The 14,846-nt window shown below is 33.7% G+C and overlaps 1 long non-coding RNA gene across 2 annotated transcripts; it reads left to right on the plus strand.

Annotated features, from left to right (window-relative positions):
• The first annotated feature begins 220 nt into the window (after positions 1-220).
• LOC140158306 (uncharacterized) lies at positions 221-14,223 on the plus strand. 2 transcript variants are annotated; one of them, XR_011859763.1, is made up of 3 exons: positions 221-386; positions 6,317-6,600; positions 14,124-14,223. It is a non-coding gene; the product is annotated as an uncharacterized lncRNA (long non-coding RNA). The 2 variants fall into 2 exon arrangements; XR_011859764.1 differs by lacking the exon at positions 221-386 and adding an exon at positions 3,445-3,592.
• Positions 14,224-14,846: the final 623 nt, after the last annotated feature.

Raw genomic sequence — 14,846 nt, forward strand, 5'->3', positions numbered from 1 at the left:
AAATATGGCAAGCACCGGAAGTTGTTTAACCAATCAACGATTGGGTCCATGCAACGTCATATATGAATATTCATAAAGGTCAGAACCCGGGAGCGATACCAATTGTGAATGGCTTGATAACAATACTATACAAATATAAATAGCACACAGGGGCTTCTTTGGGGGCGGAGCTATATTAGTATGGCAGTCTCTTGACTGAGTATATATTGAAGGGAAATCCTGAATCGATTTCAAAGTGACTCATTATCTCTAAGAGAAACCACAAACTTTATGGAATATAACGGGATACCGCTACATGCTAAAAACTTGTGTGAGACGGCACCCATCCTCCCCGCCCACGATTTCTCATCAATAATTATTTGCCATCATCATCCGTCTTTGATTTGGTAAGTCAAATTTGATTTTGTTTCTATATAGTGGGTTAACAACGACCTTGACAGAGATATGCTTAAAAAACTTCATTAAAGTTGACAATTTTGGTATTTTTTTGTAACAATTACATAATCATCTTCTGATGCACTTATGGTTACAAACTTTGTAACGCCAAAATGCGTTAACTGATCATGTTTGATGTTAGATTTTGCAGACGTGCACGTCGCATGGGCTTCATATCCTGGAACATTTGTTAAATGTTGCACACATTTTGTGTTGAGCTATTTTGAGTTTAATACCTCAAAGAAAGTTAATTTTGACACATTTCATTAAAGAGCCTGCACATTGTTAAAATTGATATGTTTATCTGCAAAATCACAATAAAAAATTTATTAATTTGACTGTTTTTGTTTGAACATCAGGTTAAGGTATTTCATTATTTGACATGTTTAAGCTACCGGGGTTGCTTTGGATGGTTTTTTAAAAGGTTAAAGCAAAAAGCAAAAATAAGTTTTAAAAATGTGTACTGATAACTGTATTGTGTGCATGTGAATTAATGTTAGATTCATTGCGCTGCACTGTCTATCTTTTGCAAAGTTAAAATTGCACATACTAACTTACTAAGGTATTAGGAAATCCGAGATCATATAAATGCACGATATGTTATACATACGTATATTCAATCTCAGTGCAATTCATGTATACGTGGATTGATATTTACTTGTTTTTCCCATTTGTAGAACTTAAAAAATGTTCTAAATCGTGTGATATAATGATATTATATGCAATATAAATAAGTTTGCAACTTTCTGAGACAGAAAATCATTCATCATATTGAATTCAGAATTGTAATTAATCATGATACTACCTATTCATATTATATTACTGTTATGAATAAAGCAAAAACAGCCTAATAATAGTGAGAGTACATGTATAGAATAGTATATAGATTAACATCACACCGAATTTAGAACATAATTGTTGAACCAGTAGGAATTCCAAGCAAGCAGCTAACATTGTATTTCTGGGAATCACAGACCCCGCGGTCAAACAACTTTAAAGCGATGAAAAGAATACTTCCGATACCACTTGTGTGCATGGTTAAACCATTTGCACTTGAGTTTTGGATGTCAAGTTCACCCATGATTCAATCTGCATGTAAGAGATTAGTGTGTGGAATATTGTTAAACCATCAACATAATACTGAATCTTTTAGTATAAATATTGTAATATTATACTCGAATAATATAGATATTTAGTTATAGTTCACTTTCTTGAACTTCAAGAAAGTGGCCAATTCTAAAAAAATTTGAAATATTTAAGAAAAACGATACAGCAGACAGCAACAGTCACACCCGAGGGCAGATCCTATTAATAAATCTCAGCCCCGTGTAATATGATAACCATGCTTAGCAATTTATACTAAGCATGTTAGTACTCGTGTATATGCTTTTTAGCTTCGAATATGAAACACCTTTTGATTCCACCTGACGCGAAAAGTCGGGTGCATTGAATTGAACTCACAGCATTCCTCTACGCCCGACTGATCTGATTTGGGGTGCCCATCATGTTGATATATTTGGGTCATTTCTGGAATTCCTCGTATTTGACAGTTCAAATATTTTACACAATATTTTTTGTTCCAAAAATATGCAATAAGATTGAAAGCACATTGTGTATCAATTTCATTTGATTAAGGACAAAGATTTTATCCCACTTGTAATACATTCAATAAATGAATTTGCCGAAGTTGCAAAATATTGCTTGGGACTTCCCGATTTTATTAGTGCAGGTTCTTCAGAAAACAAATGCAAGTTCTCCTCGCTTTTCATACCTTTGTCGTCAAATTTCTTCTAAGACTATATTATTAAAATGCACTATAAGCCTATACTTGCACAGAAAAAATTCATAAAAAAATGAAGGGAAAAGCAGACGCATACGTTCTAAAACACCGTTACCAGTTTACACAGTGTTCCAAATAAAATCTTCCAACATGTTTATTGTTTACCAATCGCAGTTCGAAGGAGCATTATTCTTATTGTTAATGATAATTTTGAGAGGAAAAATACCCAAACAAATGTCGAACTCGTCATAAAAGCTCATAAAGCCCAATTCACACCGAGAATCATTTACCTATAGTGCATCGCCGGCCTATAATAAGAACGTCAACAAGCCAATACCTGTTAGTGGTCCTCGAACGTATAGATAGGCAAAAATGTGGTTTCAATGCATGACAGTGGCGTAGATTTCTTTTTGACATGGGGGAAAGTACAGTGATTCCAGCACCTTTTGGCAACAGAATAAGTTTATTCGTCAAATACGCGCGAAGCGTGTGAAAAATTTTACCATTTTGAAGCTAAACTGATGAAATATGGTGGAATAGTGGAATAAATTCGCGCGAAGCGCGCAAAAATGTGCCCTTTTGGAACTAAAGTGACCAAATATATGGTTAATTTGGTCAGAAACCCACATACAGTCGTCAACGTGCCGGGGGGATGATTGTATGGACCATCCCCCTGGTAAAATATGGGGGTATCCCCCATCCCCCGTGATCTACGCCTATGATGCATGAGATGCAAACGTCAGTTTGAAAGAAATTTTCATATTTTCAGAGAAAGTGCTTTGAAACAGTGGCTGTCCTTCAAACTGGGAAGTATCTTAGCCCCGCCGTTCTTTGGCATCACTAAATACTTATTGTGGAAAAGGAATGTTCACTCTTTTGTTTCACAATGTTGTAAGCGTGGGGGTTTATTTTAGTTAATACAGTTACCATGAATGCATTGTTTTATTGTGGACTATAAAGGTATACAAGAATATATTATTATACAATATTTTCACTTGTGCTTAACTTTCGCCTTAAGCCATTCGCTTTCCGAATCCCGGGATTGAAGCATTCATCATTATGGAATTCGCGTCACGTGACCGCCGGTCGAATTTATCGATGACTTATCGATGACACATAGCCAATCAAATGCCTGTATAAGTGAAAGTATTGTGAAACAACCAATCACGTCTTTATTAAGTACCTCTTTTAGTCAAAGGCACAAAAGTTTGGATCATAGTGCATTCCCGATATATATTATAGTGATGGATGGTCATTCATAGTTAGTAGTACCTTTCTGTTAGCAGGAGTGGATATATTCGAATATTCCGCGTCATTGCGTTCTCGGATTATTGATCATGTTTGAAAAATGGAACCTTATTCCAACATGGAGCTCAAGTAAGTTCAAGTAGCCTCGGCTTTTAAGCATTTGTATACTTGTAGTTAACTTTGACTCTTTATTAGACTAGAATTTACATAAATTTGTTAATTTTTTCATTAATTGTTAATTTTTTTCCCTCAAATTTATCCTTGTTGAGGGATATGAGCCCGCGTCGTGGAAGCTTAAACCTCGGAGATCGTTGGTCTTTTCAGTGGTGTTTTCCAGCGATTTTATAAATTATAATGAAATGTTTTTGACTTAATCAGATGGCTATCCAGGATTTCATTATTCATGTTTTTATATTATATTTTTATTAGACCTTTTCATATTTATACTATTGTTCTGATTATTAACCAAGCCTTCGGTCGCGCCTATATTTTCAAGATGGCGTCCGTCCGCGTTATTGCAACTCATGACAAGTATCAAAAAATGTCGCGTTTTTTTTCGCAGTTGCAAATTGTATCGATAGCTCATAACTATTTTATAGTGTTACATATTTTCATATCAAATATCGTTTTAGTATTATTTCCAATGCAAAACTACATCAGGGACGAGGAAAGCTTTATTCTGGATTTTGCAATGCTTTTTTTTCTTTAGTCACATCTGGTTCCTGAATGGGGTTGTTGAATTGAACACGTCATGTATCGGCTTTTTAACATGTATCTTATTCTTGTGGTATAGTAAAATATGAATTGCAATGTGATTCTAACTTAAAAGAACACAATATTTCTATTGCACACCAATTGGAGATTCAGGGTAATCCCAAAAGATCATTGCAATTAAATATATTCACTGCAAAAACAAGTGTTTATATTTAAACACCATATTGTGTTTATCAGAGCAACACTTAATAAACACATAATTCATGTTAATGGTCTAACACTAATGTTCATAAATTAACACTTGGTGTTATATTACAAACACTAATGTTTGTAATATAACACCAAGTGTTAATTTATGAACATTAGTGTTAGAAAAATTAACATTAGTGTTAGACCATTAACATGAATTATGTGTTTATTAAGTGTTGCTCTGATAAACACAATATGGTGTTTAAATATAAACACTTGTTTTTGCAGTGTTAATGTGTAAACAATTACGCACTTTGTTGGGCCACATTTGTTAATAAACCAAAAATAACATTGATAGTTATGTCAAATACCTGATAAACACCCGCAAATCACAATTACACAAAAATATACAAACTTTCATTTCTGCACCCGTATAATATATGAACATCACTGATCAAACCTATTCTCTAATCATAACACTGATTATTTTATTGACATAATATCAAATGATATCATAATTTGTCTTATCTTGGGCTATTAAATCAACAATTTTGACTGTAAAGATTCGCCCACGTTTTGGACCAAAGTGTGAAAAATAAAACGAGAAAAACAACAACGTGGGAACATAGGCCTAGTGCAATTCGTAGTTGTTTTATTTTTAATTAATCACCCGAAATTTGAAAGATATAAAAATTAAAAATATCACATGATTTAAAGTACATTTTCTTATTTAAAAAGACGATAAAAAGTCCACTCAAAGATTTAAAACAAATACAACAGAACAAAGAAAGAAATTTACTCGTCATGAGTTACTAAAGTAGCAGAATTCAGAAGACATGAACTTCCGGGATCATTTGCAAAAATATATGTTTTTTTTCATAAGAATAACTTTATGCAACAGCTACAAACACAAAGAGTAGATGAAACAGATTTCCAGAAATTAAAGCGACAACAAAAATATACTAAATCATGAGATAAGACACTGTTACGCTAATTGCTGAATTCGGCAAAATGTAATAATATATACAACTTCACTTCCGGGACTTTAACAATTTATTCCATTTAATATCGCATGTCGTATACCCTAAAACAAAAAACGAGATTAGAAACTGAAAACAAAGAAAGAAATTTGAGAAAGTGTATTGTAAAGAAAACCTGAATTTGATAGTCCTTGCAAGAAACCTCAAAGTCCCCCGCCTTAAAGCTTGCGAACAGAATGTGTCACTGTTTTTTTTAACAAAAAGGTTCTTCAGATGAGCTGATGTATATATGTTGGAATCTAAACAAAGAACCCAAAATGGTTCTGGAAAGGCAAGAACGAACCAATTTAGACCTGAATAACAATTCCTTCAAAAAGGAATGAGGAACCCATTGGAGATTTGTTATAAAAAATTGTAACATTAGCATAGTAATCAAAGAAAGATTACGAAATGTGAAGCATATATAATTGCAGTGGGAGAGGTGACCTGAAAAAGGGTCAAAGACCAGAAAGAACCATTTATGAGGTTTGTTCAATTTCATCTGTTCAGCTGTCCTGAAGAATCCCTATATAACTTTTTTAAGAGTGGGTGGTTTTGATATACATAAATTTATAAAATAATCAGTTTTCCTATAAGTTATAACCATGCATGTGAAGTTTCTGAAACCATTGCTTTGTACTTTTATCATTTTATATTTGAAAGTATAGCCTATCAAAACATTGGTGCCTTTGTTTAAGTGTAGGCCTACATGAGAATAACCTAGTGCATCAATCGCAACTCCTCTCTTTCCTGATTCCATCAGTTCCTTAAGTTGGGGGTGTAATAACCTACCATTGTCTTCATCGTGCTTGTTATTCAGTTCATTTTGTTAGTTTCACTCTACAACTTTATATTGTCTAATAATATATAAAGTTGGTTACAGTCTGTTATTTAATCTTATTTTGAAATATTTTCTTTGTGCACTTTACAGCTCCTAAGACGTTTCACATTATATCACCATGCCTGTGTTAATGAGCACCCCGTCATACAAACGCCGATGCAGCCATTCGCGCGTCATGAGCTCTTGTACGCCCGCAGAAAGACTCCGCCTTCGACCATGGCTGGAGAAGAAGATCGAAGAAGAAAGCATACCTGGACTAGGGTGGATTGACGAGAAAGCAAGAATTGTTAAGATACCATGGAAACATGCTGCAAGACATGGATGGCAGAGAGATAAAGATGCTTCACTCTTCAAGGAATGGGCCATTCATACAAGTAAGTATTTTTTGCGGCACATATCATCATCATCATCATCATCAGTCGGCTGCGGAGCAGGCGACTACAATCTTTGCAGCCCACAATAAATTCACTTAATTGTTAAAGGAGTATTTCGTGATCTTAGCATCCTCTATAATGACATTTTTCTGTAGATATCCACGATAAAAGCTTATTCCCAAAATTTCAGTTGATTCCAATTTTGCGAGTTATGCATAATTATGTGTAGCCTATTTACGCTGCTCCATAGGCCAGTGTGTTTTAATTTCGCTCTGGTATAATCAGAACCTTAATTCAAATTTGACCATATTTTTGCTAAACGAATTAATCTGTAAGAAATTTTTTGTACATAAACATTTAATATGTAGCCAGAGGTTTCCAGTGGTATAAAAGTCTACCTTTTTTTTGAAAAGTGGGGGGATGAGACTGTGGATCACGAAGTGCCTCTTTAAACTACTAATAATGAATAACAACAAGTGAACATGTAAACTAACAAAACGTTTGAACAAAATGCAGTTTCTCAAGATAATTTACGGTACTCTTTGCTGTATTAAAATGTTTTCATTGTTTCAATTAGTTTGACAAATGCATTCACTGATCCGTGTTCTGTGGATCACATTCTCTGCGAAGTATTATGTAAGACCGTTTTTAACACGAAAGGCCTTTTTCTTATAACGTACTACAACAAAGAGTGATTTTAAACTGAATTCACTGAAGATGAAGAAACAAGGAAACATCTAAGCTAAGAAGCAGTTGTTTTTGAAGAGGAAGCAATTATTATAACAAATTATAAAGCACTGATGACTTTTAGAATCCTGTTTACTTCATTTTGGTTGCACAAAAGCAGGATATTGCCGGTTACCCAATAGGTATAGCCTATAAACCCTGAAGTTTACACCCACCCACATAAACGTAGCACAGGGTACCTATATATCCAGGGTTCCATGATACACATGTTTTTACCGTGATGCCGAAATTTTCCAAGAATTTGAAACAATCAGGTCGTATTTTATCAGGGAGGGATAAAATGTGCTCTGACAACTTGAGAACTCCGTCATTCCTTGCCGAGGTGGGGGGTAAAAACACCCAGAAACCTTGGGCTGAACTTGGAGTTAAACAATGGCAATTGTAATATTGTTGTGCAAATTAAGACTTGAACCTGAACAAAATATTGAATGAAAAGGGCAATATTTTACAGGGCCGTAGCAAGGTTGACAAATGTGGGGCGGCCATCACATCATATTTTATCAGATAATGTGGCTCGACAGATGACACTATTATGGGAAAACTGAACTCTCACAAAAAACTTGAAAATTTCGCGGCAAAATGCTCATCCAAATATCTCAATTTTTGGAAACATTCTAGCACCAAAACCCCCAAGACTCATTTTTGGTACTTCAGTTCTATATGTCATCCCTCCCTCCATGTATATAATGAAGCCCTGTCATGTCACCGAAAGCCTCGTAGTTCGCAGGTTCTGGACTTATATCCAACATGTCCCCTAGCCATTTTTGAAGAAAAAAAAAATGTCACCCACCTTTAAATTCGAATTCAAAAGTAGCCTACAAGTAGTGATAAGAGCCTTTGCGATGTAAAACTGTTATAGGCCTAATTTCATTAATGTGGTGTAGGTTACCCATGCATCAATCCCTGCATTCCCCACCCACCAAATCTCGGACTCTCGGATCAGCGTGCGGAAATCGTGGGGTAAAAATGATTATATTATATAATTACATTTACACGCCCTACATTAGAGATCAATTTCACGATGAGTCTTCAGTGTGAAATGCCGGGATGTTGAAATCCCATTTTTGTGTCAAAGAGCACCACGCACACAAATTTACATTTTAAGTATAACGTATAAAACTGGGGTCAGAGGTCTTCTTTGCTTTGGGCGCCTACTTCCTATATGTACATGTATGCAGTTTGGGGTGATGTGCGTGACATTATAATTTAAACATGTGTATATGTATATAAGGGTTATAAATATTAAGGAAATTCACGTAGAAAAAGGAGGGTATATTATGTTTAACACTTGGAAAAGAGAATTTAAAAGCGACGAACATGTTAATGTTCATACAAATTCAGTAAGAAAGTCTAGAATTATTGGCAGGTTAATAGAATTTTTACTCCATTTTCTTTCGTAAAAATTATGTCAATTATCAAGAAACAAAATATGCACAAGGATTATAAAAGAAAATTCAAATTATGAATTAAAAAGGGCCTCTATGTTAATATCATATTTTGACACTTTGACAAGAATTCATCATTTTATGAATCCCAGGGACGTGTGTCTATTACAAAGCTTGCAAAATATGCAATTTTTATTCTTTTTTCCCCATTTTTGTTCCTCATTCCAAAGTAACAGTTGTGAGAAGCAATTATCTTATTACGCACCCAGATTACAAGTCGTTTGTCTCTAACTTTAACTAAACATTAAAAAAAAGCCCAAGGCTTTAAGCAAGTACAAAAAGCACTCTAATATGAATTCAAATTCTTCAGAAGAACAAAATAAAGAGAACAGTTTGATCAAAGTAATTATTTAAATGCTTAGCCATCACTTTGGAATGTAGGTACCCTGGAGTCGGGTTAAAGGCGTGTGGGTGGTTTTTTTTATTTGAATAAAAATGTAAAGTAAAGTAGTCACAAGACCCGGCCACCGTGTAGATTTTGCGTGGGCAATTTAACATCAAATGCCTGGAGTACCAGGTACATGTACATTGTACATATTGGACGTTGCACGTACACAAGTTTCTGGTGCTCGATTGCGAAACACAAGTTTATCTTTTACTTGGTTTATATCTCTTCTAACAACTTTTGTTTATCATCTGAAATCTTTTGGATCAACACGATGTAAGTTTCTTTTTATATGTTATGTTTAAACTAAGCTAATTTTTATTATTTTAACATCACTCAAAGCGTGCATAGAAAATTGTGCATGAACACTGCAAACTGTATATATGTCACTTTGTCGTACATGCAGGTATTGGTAAAACAGCGTTACACGTAGAATTGATGTAAAAACTGCAGTGCGTCGTGAATTAGGCTTGCTTTTGGAGTAAATAATTATAATAAATGATAATTTGTCCCGCATCTTCAGATTTTTGTATGGCTTTGGAGAACAAGATTGAAAATGGAATCTCAAGTTTTTGCCTTGGTTATGATGGCATACAATTAAAGCTACGATATGCGCTGGATACAAATATTTCTTACTTTTGATATATTTCTACGTTTCAAACTAAAGCATGGACGGTATATTTATTGCATGCACGACTTAAATAGAAAATATTCTTTGATATTCTTCTTCACATTGATTCAAACAATCGTAAATAGTGTACATGTACGATAATACAATTCAACCACCCAAAATTAGACATTTATTAACATGATAAAGTAAATTACATCAAAATATTGGTCGACCAAATAAAGTCTTCCTTGTAAAAACAACAAACACATTTAGATTTGTAAATTTATGTAATCAATTTTTTAAGTCGGTTGCCTTGAAAAAAGAAGCAAGATAAAGATAATATCATATATCAGCTCATACAAAGTCAGCGATACGATACATTAATAGTTATCATTTTATATTTCAATTTTATGAAATTTGAAGCAAAATTTAAAAAGAAATGCTAAGTTGATGATTTTGAAATAGTTATCCTTTATAGTGAACTTAAAAAGGTAAAGAACCAGATAAGCAAAAAGGTATTCCCCCAAATTGTGCAACAGAAACGCGTGGGCGAACACATACTCATAATCACGAGTTCATTCTCAATGGACTTAAAAGCTCTTAAGGGATTCCCGAACGCCCACGGACACGTGGTGCAACGGGCCGGTAAATAGGCCATGTGTATTCTGGAGGAAAGAAATGTCAAATGCGATAACCATGATAACATTTTGACACAAAAATGTGTGTAAAGTTCAATTCAATTTGTATTGAACTTGTTTAAAAAAATGTGTGTAAACTATCTGTTTTATAGATTAGATGTGGCAATTATGTGGTTATTATACTTATTAACAATCATGCATGCAAATAAAATATTATTCTAAGTTATGTCAATGTCAACTGGATGTATAGATAGTGCAACATATTAATTTATTTTCAAATATTGTGTCGTAAAGTTTTATTTACCATACAGCAAATCTTGATTGGTAAACAAACAGTTAAACTATTTTTCTTACACTTATAATAAAATCAAGTAAATAAACAAATGAACACACAAAAAAGACATTCAAGGTCAAAGGTGTTGTCAATACTGCATAACCACTTGATGCATTTTTAAGAATTATATTATGTGATTCGCTTTCAAACTTACTGGAATGTTTTTGACCCACGGATATATTAAAAGAGGATTTCGTGATCATAGCATCCTCTTTTTATGACATTTTTCAGTAGATATCCACGAAAAAGGCTTATTCCCAAAATATCAGTTGATTCTGATTTTGCGTTTGCGAGTTATGCATGGTTATGTATACCAGAACGAAATTCAAATTTGATGATATTTTTGCTAGACGAATTAATCTGCGAAATAGTTTTGGTACATAAAAACTATGTAGCCAGAGGTTTCCAGTGGTATAAAAATCTCAGTTTTTTAAATAGAAAAGTGGGGGGATGAGGCTGTGGATCGCGAAATGTCCTTTTAAGGAAGCAAAACAAAGAAACTTTCAATTAATTTTGCATTGTCTCATGATCATTTCTCATTCCGCAACTATAAAGCCCATGTCATGTGGCTGCCATGAATCCGCGAAAAATGTCAGCATTTCCTTTGCATGACTTGCTTGTTTTAATTTTTACCCGCCCACCTTTCGACAAGAAGTTCCTTAAATTGCATAATCGCCGGTTTTCAATAACTGTAAATATTTTTCTCCCAACCAATTGGAAACAATAATTGGAATAGACACGAATACTTCCTACACCTATAGAATAATTCGACAAATGTCATGGGGTGCTTTGAAATTTCATGCTGATTCCACAAGCGATATATGATATGATTGGAGGAGTTATTTTTCGTGACATTTCGATGAGTCAATAGTTAATAGTATTGTTGTTGGTAGGGGTAAATATTTCAACACAGCACACACAAATAAACAATTTAACAAACACACAACACACATATCGTCACCCTGCTATGTATTGCATAACTCATTTTTCAGCTGAATTGAGCTTTTTGCCTAAATCATCAGCATGTACCGTTGACGTTGACCAATCATATTGGAGATTTGGGGTGCGTTAGGCAATTTTGACAGGTGCCAAATGGTGAGTTAGGCATTTTAACACTAGAATTTATGCCTAACAAGCTGTTTGTCTGAAGATCTTGCTCTTACTTTTGCCTATAAGTCACATATACCAAAGTCATTGAAAAGCTTTGAAAGTCGCATGTACATGTATGATGTATCGTTAATCTATGTTAAACCACCATCCAAGTAATTGTTTCTGATAATTCCTTTTAATTTGTGTCATTATCATTTTTGTTCTTGTCCAAAGATTGGTGAATAAATATGTTTATATTAGTATGCATATGCTTGAACCATATTTTGTACTTTTTCTATACAAAAAAGTGAGTTAGGCAATTATCGTAGCAGTGACGATTATCGGCAAACAAAAGCAAACGGTGCGATGATTGACAAACCAATGCATAATCATAATCCCCAAATAATATATTTTTACCAATGTTGTACAATATAGGAAATACAAAAATAATTAAACTTAGAAGCAGGTGCGACCCTTAATTCTTTTGATTCTTTAAAAATATTTTACAAATTATTATTTGATAAACAGACCACAATATTTCAGCAAAGATCGAACACGCTTTTATTTAAAACTCATAAACCAACGGCAAAAACGGAATTAGGTAAAATTACCTAACCGATTGATTTTTTGAAAATAATAGCTATTAAGCTAAGAAAAACAAATCTGACTTTGAATTTTAAAAGCAGTGAAAGTAGTTTTTATGGATAAATAAACCACATCGAGTTTATCCAAGATCTTGCACGCTTACATCTCATGAAATTTCTATTGGTGATTTTTTGAAGCAGTTATTATTAACAAACCACACTAAAGCATGCTAGGGTTTTGGAAACAAATGGGCACGCTTAAACTCATGATGACAAATCAATTGGGCCAAGTTTACGGTTAGTTTACATTGTTGATTTCAAGATGCTGAATCGCCTCCCGAAGCAATTTGAGATTCTGTTAATTCAACTTGTAATATTATCTTAGCACGAGCGACATTCCTGTGGTAAAAATCCAACTAAGTTAAAGAAACGTCTTGTAAAGAGTGTATAAAGCAAAGCAATATGACTAATACATCTCTGCTAAGTATTCTTTGATCTTTAGTAACATCTACCATTGAGAAACAGTTGAACAGCTGGAATTCTTCAAAAATTGGTATAGCTCTGATTCGCATTTAACAATCATGTTCAATTCATCTTGTGGTCGCCAAAAAGTTTCTCGACCTTACGCGTGACAACATGCCAGGGGTAATAAGATCTTGCAGAAAATTTAAGAAGATGGTTTAAAAATAAGGAAAAAGAAAAGAAAGTTGGCCTTCAACTTGACAGGTGGTCTAAGAGGTGTGGAGTAATTTGTGGTTAGAAATATCTTGAAGTACAAGCGTGATTCAGATGCTTGTATTAACAAGCCGTTAAATCTCTTATGACGGCGTCAAGTTTATCCCTAAAAAAGGCGCCAAAGAAAAAGTTCATTTCCAAATGCATGCAGAACTTTTCTTTTCTTTGTTTGTTAAACAGCTTTAAACTGCAACCTTTTTTCTTTGTTTGGAAATCGAGCTGCAAAATGTCTTTCCATATAGTTGTGCTGTAGCAAAATAAAGCAAAGTATAAACTTTGTTTGTATTTGAACGAATAAATTCTGTTTAATATTGAATGCTTAAAAATGTGAAATGACATTAATAATAACAAAATATTTCAAGTGATGCTTCCTCCTTTACCGTTGAAATATATATCTCAACCTTCATAACGATGTTTTAATTTTTTGATCTGATTAATATGATAGTATACCGTGCATTAAAATTGTATGACGAAATAGTCCCATTTTGTATGAAGAGCTTATTTCCAAACCGTGTTAAGTCCACAAACCCATGTTTCTGATTTTCCTGTGCAAAATTTTCCATTGTAGGTATATCAGATATTATAATTTCAGTTGGATGGAGTATGCAAACAGTGGATGGATGCACAGTAACAATACTGTGTGAGGCTTTGTTTGAGAACAATAGTCTGCATATTGTTATCCAGCATTGTTATGGTAAATAATAGCTTGTTGATGGTATAACTCATTGTTGCTAATGTCAAGCTTGTCAAGTAATTGTGATTGTATCACACAAGTAAATGAGACACATGGGGTTGTGGGTGATTGTATCACACAAGTAAATGAGACACATGGGGTTGTGGAAATAAGCTCTTCATATAGTCATGGTAACAATCTACAATAATTATAAATGTATAGAGAGCATTAGAGTCGCGTATCATTAACAATCCATTTTTATATTTTTTTTTAATTTTTACAGAAAAATATGATCCTAAAAATGATGAGCCCAAAGCTAACCCAAAGACTTGGAAAGCCAACTTCCGGTGTGCCATCAATTCACTGCCTGATATTGAGGATTTTTTTTTTTTTTTTTTCTTTCTTTCTTTCTTTCTTTTTTTATTCTTTCTTTCTTTCTTTCTTTCTTTCTTTCTTTTCATTCATTCATTCATTCATTCATTCATTCATTCATTCATTCTTTCTTTCTTTCTTTCTTTCTTTCTTTCTTTCTTTCTTTCTTTCTTTCTTTCTTTCTTTCTTTCTTTCTTTCTTTCTTTCTTTCTTTCTTTCTTTTTTTCTTTCTTTCTTTCTTTCCTTTTTTCTTTCTTTCTTTCGTTCTTTCTTCTTCTTTCCTTTTCCTTTTTTTTGCCTCTTCTTTAATTTCATCGTCTGTTCTTCTTCATTTTCTTCTTTTATGCATTTTTTTTCTTTTCTTCTCATATCCATCTCTTCTTCTTTTTATCTGTTCCCTTCTTTCTTTTTCTCCTCTCTTCATCTTCTTCTTCTTCCCCATCTTCCTGCTCCTCCTTCTCTTCATCATCATCATCATCATCATCATCATCATCATCATCATCATCATCAATATCATCATCATCTTCTTCTGCTGCTCCTTCTCCTTCTTCCTACTTTTTTCCTTCTTCCTTCTTCCTCCTTCTTTTTTCCTTCTTCCTTCTTCTTCATTTGCTTCTTCCCTCTTTCTTCTCCT

Source organism: Amphiura filiformis, chromosome 8 (genome assembly GCF_039555335.1).
Source record: "Amphiura filiformis chromosome 8, Afil_fr2py, whole genome shotgun sequence".
Classification (NCBI taxonomy): Eukaryota; Metazoa; Echinodermata; class Ophiuroidea; order Amphilepidida; family Amphiuridae; genus Amphiura; species Amphiura filiformis.